Source organism: Cicer arietinum, chromosome 5, assembly GCF_000331145.2.
Source record: "Cicer arietinum cultivar CDC Frontier isolate Library 1 chromosome 5, Cicar.CDCFrontier_v2.0, whole genome shotgun sequence".
NCBI lineage: Eukaryota > Viridiplantae > Streptophyta > Magnoliopsida > Fabales > Fabaceae > Cicer > Cicer arietinum.
The window spans coordinates 22,588,044-22,593,481 of record NC_021164.2 but is presented as its reverse complement, the minus strand read 5'-3'; the positions used below and the strand labels follow the sequence as shown (position 1 = coordinate 22,593,481).

The 5,438-nt window shown below is 34.0% G+C and overlaps 1 non-coding gene across 1 annotated transcript; it reads left to right on the top strand.

Moving 5' to 3' along the window:
- Nucleotides 1-2,709: 2,709 nt before the first annotated feature.
- Nucleotides 2,710-2,815, top strand: LOC113784586 (small nucleolar RNA R71). The gene has a single exon (XR_003470656.1). It is a non-coding gene; the product is annotated as a small nucleolar RNA R71 (small nucleolar RNA).
- Nucleotides 2,816-5,438: the final 2,623 nt, after the last annotated feature.

The following is a 5,438-nucleotide window of genomic DNA, read 5'->3' as shown; positions in this document are numbered from 1 at the left end:
CACACAGTTTTCACAGATCAATCTTGATCTATTACACAATTTCTATCTTTCTACCTAGAAAGGATTTTCACAGTTACCTTACACTATTTCAGAAAGGATTTTACAAGCTACCTTTTAAATCATAAAAGGATTTTTACACGCTAGTCAAGCTATGTTAACAAAATAGCCTTGAGTTTTAAAGTAATGATTTTGAGAATGTTAGAATCTAGGTATTGCTCAAGTCTTGTTTGAGAAATAGATTCTATATGTTAGAATTCAATAATCATTGATTCTAATGTCACACTAAGAATGGAACTGCAACTTAGAATGATTTGAGAAGCTCAAGTATGATTTAATGAGTGATGTTTGCTTGGCACTTTGAGTTCTATTTTGTTCTTCATCGTGAAGCTTTATTTATAGGCTTCAACAGAGCTTATGACAGCTCATTTAACCGTTGGAAGTAGGCCAGCTATTATGAGTAAGTGAATGGATAAGGTCAGCCATAAAACAAGATTGTTGTTGTTGAAACTAGGAATGTTCTTGTGATCCAAGAACGTTCTTTGAATTGGTATGAGATGAACTAACTTATATTTGTGATCTTGACAGTTGTCTGAAATGATTACAAGCTTTGAGTCATGTGTGCAGGTCTGTTTGAAGGTACAACAACAGTGTCCTTTACCACCTGTCAGTTGTACTTGCATTTGCTTGACTTGGAGAATGATCTTGCTTTATGCATTTTATGAAGCAAGGTGTTTGAGTCTTTGAATTCTAGAATAGTTCTTGCTTAGATTGATCCTAGTATATTTCTGATGAGGATATGGAATGGATAACACTTCTTGGATATAATCTTTTACATAAAAATCTGATCATTCTTGTTTATGGCAGATGTGGAGAACGTTCTTCGTTTTCTAGAAATCTATTACGAACCTTCTTCGTTTTACTAATTTTGCGTTCTTGATTTTAATAAGATCTGCTTTGTAATGCTTTGTACCTATCTTATTTTAACACACTCAAATACACATGTTAAATACCAAAACACTTAGAATCATTATTAGAAGTCTTAATTAACCTTTTGTTTAATTATCATCAAAACATTAATTTGAGATTTTGTCTCAACACCCTTCTCTTTCTTTTGAATGTTACACGATTTTTAGAATATTGAAAGTGACAGTTTTCTCATTTCCCTTCAAGGTTAAGGTGTAATTTGCCACATCAATCATGGCTCTCCCTATTGCTAAGAATGGTCTCCCTAAAATCAAAGGAATGTCATTGTCCTCCTCCATATCTAGTACAACAAAATCCACTGAAAAAATGAACTTATCCACTTTGACCAACACATCTTCCACCACTTCATATGGTTGTTTCATTGAGCGATCCACGAACTATAACATCAGTCGTGTGTCTTTGACTCTTCTAATGCCTAACTTTTTGTATATGGAAAGGGCATAAGACTCACACTAGCCCTAAGATCACACAGGGCCTTCCCGAAAGTTCTATTCCCAATAGCACAAGGGATAGAGAAGTTTCTAGGATCCTTGAGCTTAGGTGACAACTTCCTCTATAGGAGAACACTAAACTCTTCGGTAAGCATCACTGTTTCACCACTGATTTTTATTTTCTTTGACATAATTTCCTTCATGAACTTGGTGTATGTCGGCATCTGCTCTAGTGCTTCTGCGAAAGGTATGTTAATTTGCAATTTTTTAAAAACATCAAGAAACTTAACGAATTGTTTTTCAATTTCTTCCTTTTTTAATCTTTGAGAAAACGGAAATCGAATTTTGTGCTTTGGGAGTTTGTCCTTTTTCTGCACTACAGGTTCTTCCTCCCTTTCAAGAGCGATGTGCTCCTCAACTGATGCTGGGGTGACCATTTAATCTAAGTGGGTTAAAGTTGAAGTATTCCCACCATTTTTAGCTTTAGGTGGTACTGGTTCACTTACCTTGCTACTCCTTATTGTCACGACATTAACATCATTTCACGAATTCTGAACTGTGTCACTAAGCAAATTTTCAGAGGCTCTTTCTGATTGTTGTTGAGCTAGTTGACCCAGTTGGGTCTCAAGATTATTTATTGAGACTGAGTGATTTTTATGGGTGGCTCTTGACTCTTCAAAGAAAGAACTTGTGCTTGTTACTAACTTCTCAATAACACTCTCCCATGCAGATTTTCAATGTGGAATTTGATTTGCTTGAGGTCTTTGTTGAACTCGCGATCCACCCTGTTGACCTTTCCAAGAAAAATTTGGATGATTTCTCCATCCCAGATTGTACGTACTAGAGTAGGAATTGTTATGCTTCTTGTTGTTACCCATAAAATTCACCTTTTTTAGTTCTTCTGTATCATCTTAATCTGGTACTTCACAAGCTCCAATTTTATGTGCTCCCCCACAATGTTTCAATAATTTGACAAGGACCACTTAGGGTTGTATATTTAGAGCTGTCATCCCATTCTTTATCTCAACGGTGATAAGATCTTCTATTTATTTCGAGAGCAACTTCCCTTGAGCCAACCCATCATCCATAACATTAAATTCTAGTGTACCATTTTTGGACCCACCACCTCTATCATACAACATTATTTATTCATTTGATGCCATGATCTCGATAATTTTGCGTGCTTCTAATGCGGTCTTGTAATTCAAAGAACCACCTACTGTACCATCCAACATAATTCTAGTGCTAGGCCTCAAACCATTGTAGAATATTTGCATCTGACCAGTGTCGTCATAAGCATGATTGGGGAATCCAACTAGTAAACTCTTGAACCTCTTATAAGTATCACGAAGAGATTCTACTTCTTTCTGTTTGTAACTTGAAATCTCTTGTCTTTTTCTAACGAACACAACTGGGGGAATGTATTTTTCCAAGAACTTATCTTCAAGGTCGTCTCATGTGGTGATGCTACCAGAGGGTAAATAATTAAGCCACTCCTTAGCATCATCTTTCAATGACAATGGAAATAGTCTCAACATCTTGCCTTCTTCATATCAACCATCCACCTTCATTGTTTCAAATAGTTCAAAGAAGTTTATGAGATGTCTATTGGTGTCTTCGATATGTTTATCGGAAAAATGAAAATCTTTCAACTCTCGGTATAGAGCGGGACTTATTTTGAACTTGTTGACTGTAACTGGTTGGTTATGGATGGCCAACCGATCACGGTTTCTATCTCGATTCGCATGCTCGTCGAGGGTACGTTCAGGTGGTGGTTATTTCCAAAAATATGAAGAAATCCGCCAAATCCTCTTCTTCCACTTTTAATTGTCTTTCCCTTTGTCTCCTTTCTCGAACCTTCTTTCGATTTTCTTTCGCAGTTTCTTTTATTTCTAGATGAAAGAGAATTTAAGTTGAGGATTGGTCTCGAATACAAGGTTAGACAAATTGTGAGTAATGAAAAGTTTTAAAATAAAGAAAAATAAATAATTAAAATAAAATAAAAATTTACTGCAGAACAAAAAATTCCAAATAAGTAAATAAATTATAACTCAATAGTGATATGGAAATCCCCGGCAACGGCACCAAAACCTTGATAATGTTTCAGCAAGTGTACTGAAACGTTGCAAGTAATAACAAAACGGTAGTATCGAGTGTCAAACTCAAGGATTGTGTTTTACTATCGAGTTGTATTTTATTACTAAAATTGAACAAAAAGTTTCTAAATTGATTGAAATTATGTTTAAAATTAACAACGGTAATAAAATTGATCATTTATAATAAGAAAAATGTCAGGGATGAGTTTCACTTTGTATCCAACCTTGGTTCCTAATTTGATCCTAGTTACTAAATTCCTTTATTGAATTATTACCGAATTCTCTTTATTATTCTTGCCCTAATGTCTTAGTGAGAGAACCTTTAATTCCAAAGTAACCCGTAATTTCTTAGTGGATTTAATATTAGAATTAAGCTTTATGGTACAAAAGTTCTCTTTTTAAAGTACTGCCTTTGCAACAAATTTAATTGGTTTCATGACATGCATCTATCCATAGACCAATATCATGAATTTCTCATCTTAAGCATTCGTAAAGTTCACTTTCGTTTCAAAATACGAATCCTAGAACACTTTAAAGTTGATCAAGCAATAAAAAACATTAAGCACAACGATGAGAAAAATAATTCAATAAACTCATTCATATAACTAGAAATCAAATTAGAAAAATAGGGGTTTAATCTTGTTACGCTCATCCCTAACAAATAGGGTTTAGTTACTCATGGCAGAGATAGAAAAGATAGAGATTAGAGAAAAATTACAAGAAAGATTCATGAATGACACTTTATAAAACTGCTCCAATGGTGTTAAAAACCGTCTTTGAGTTTCTCTGCTAGAGTGCAAGTCTCCAAACTTCCCAATCGTCAAAAAGATCCCTAGAAAGTAAAAAAAAAACACACACACACTTTTATACATTCAGCAGCGCGCCATGCGCCCCAGGCGCAATTGAACAACGTTAAGAATGTCAAAATGCGCTCTGGCGCGGTTTTTGCGCTTCAAGCGCAAAAAATCTTCTGTCTGACGTATAATGTATTATTATCCTCTTTTGAGCCTGAATTTGGTTCTGATGTCTTCATGAAAGTTGTAGCTATGGATCAAAGCTTTCATTTTCACTTGGTGTGACTTCATTTAGACACCTACAACTCCAGATATGATTGCAATACTCCACATAGGTCATGTTGATTTCTCACCAAAATTTAGCACTGATCTAAAACAAAGAAACAATGTAAAACTACGAAAAATCTCTACTTAATCAAAGAGATAAGAACATAACTATTTCATTAAATATAAGAACTAAAGTCAATAAAATATATCAAATAACTCCTTAAATTAACTAATGGTAAATAACTCCTTAAATTAACTAATGGTTAAAGATACTTAAGACTAAAAAAAAAAAAAATATGTATATGATCAAGATTTATTAATAGACCAACATGTGAGTACTTTGGATATGTTGTCTCACTTGACACAATGCAAGGCAATGCAAAATTCACAAGTGGCGTCTATGGCTCGTAACTGCATCCTAGTACTAAGCGTTTGATGTCTACCGTTGAGAAAATTGTTAAGAAAGTGAATAAGAATAAACAAGACCAATGTCACATTGTTATGACCATAGATGTAAGTTGGACTAAATGTAATTTAAATCTTATATTTGGAATAGTGGATATAATAATTTATTTATTCTAACTTTTTATATTTTTGGTAACAGCCAACAACTGTAAATGTCCGGAGTGAAGAGTATGATAATTGAGATAACTGTTGGTCTTACCAATGATCAAATGTTCATAGCACTGAATTTTTATCCTTGCTGCATTTCACAACATTGTGGTTGATGCTGATTATTAAGGTAATTGAATCTATTTAGACAATAATTGCGACCTAAAATTTCGAGGATTAATTTGAATTTAATAGAGTTGCTCCAAAGTTTATTAAAAACCCTTAAGAACTAAAAACTGGTCTTTGAAACCAGA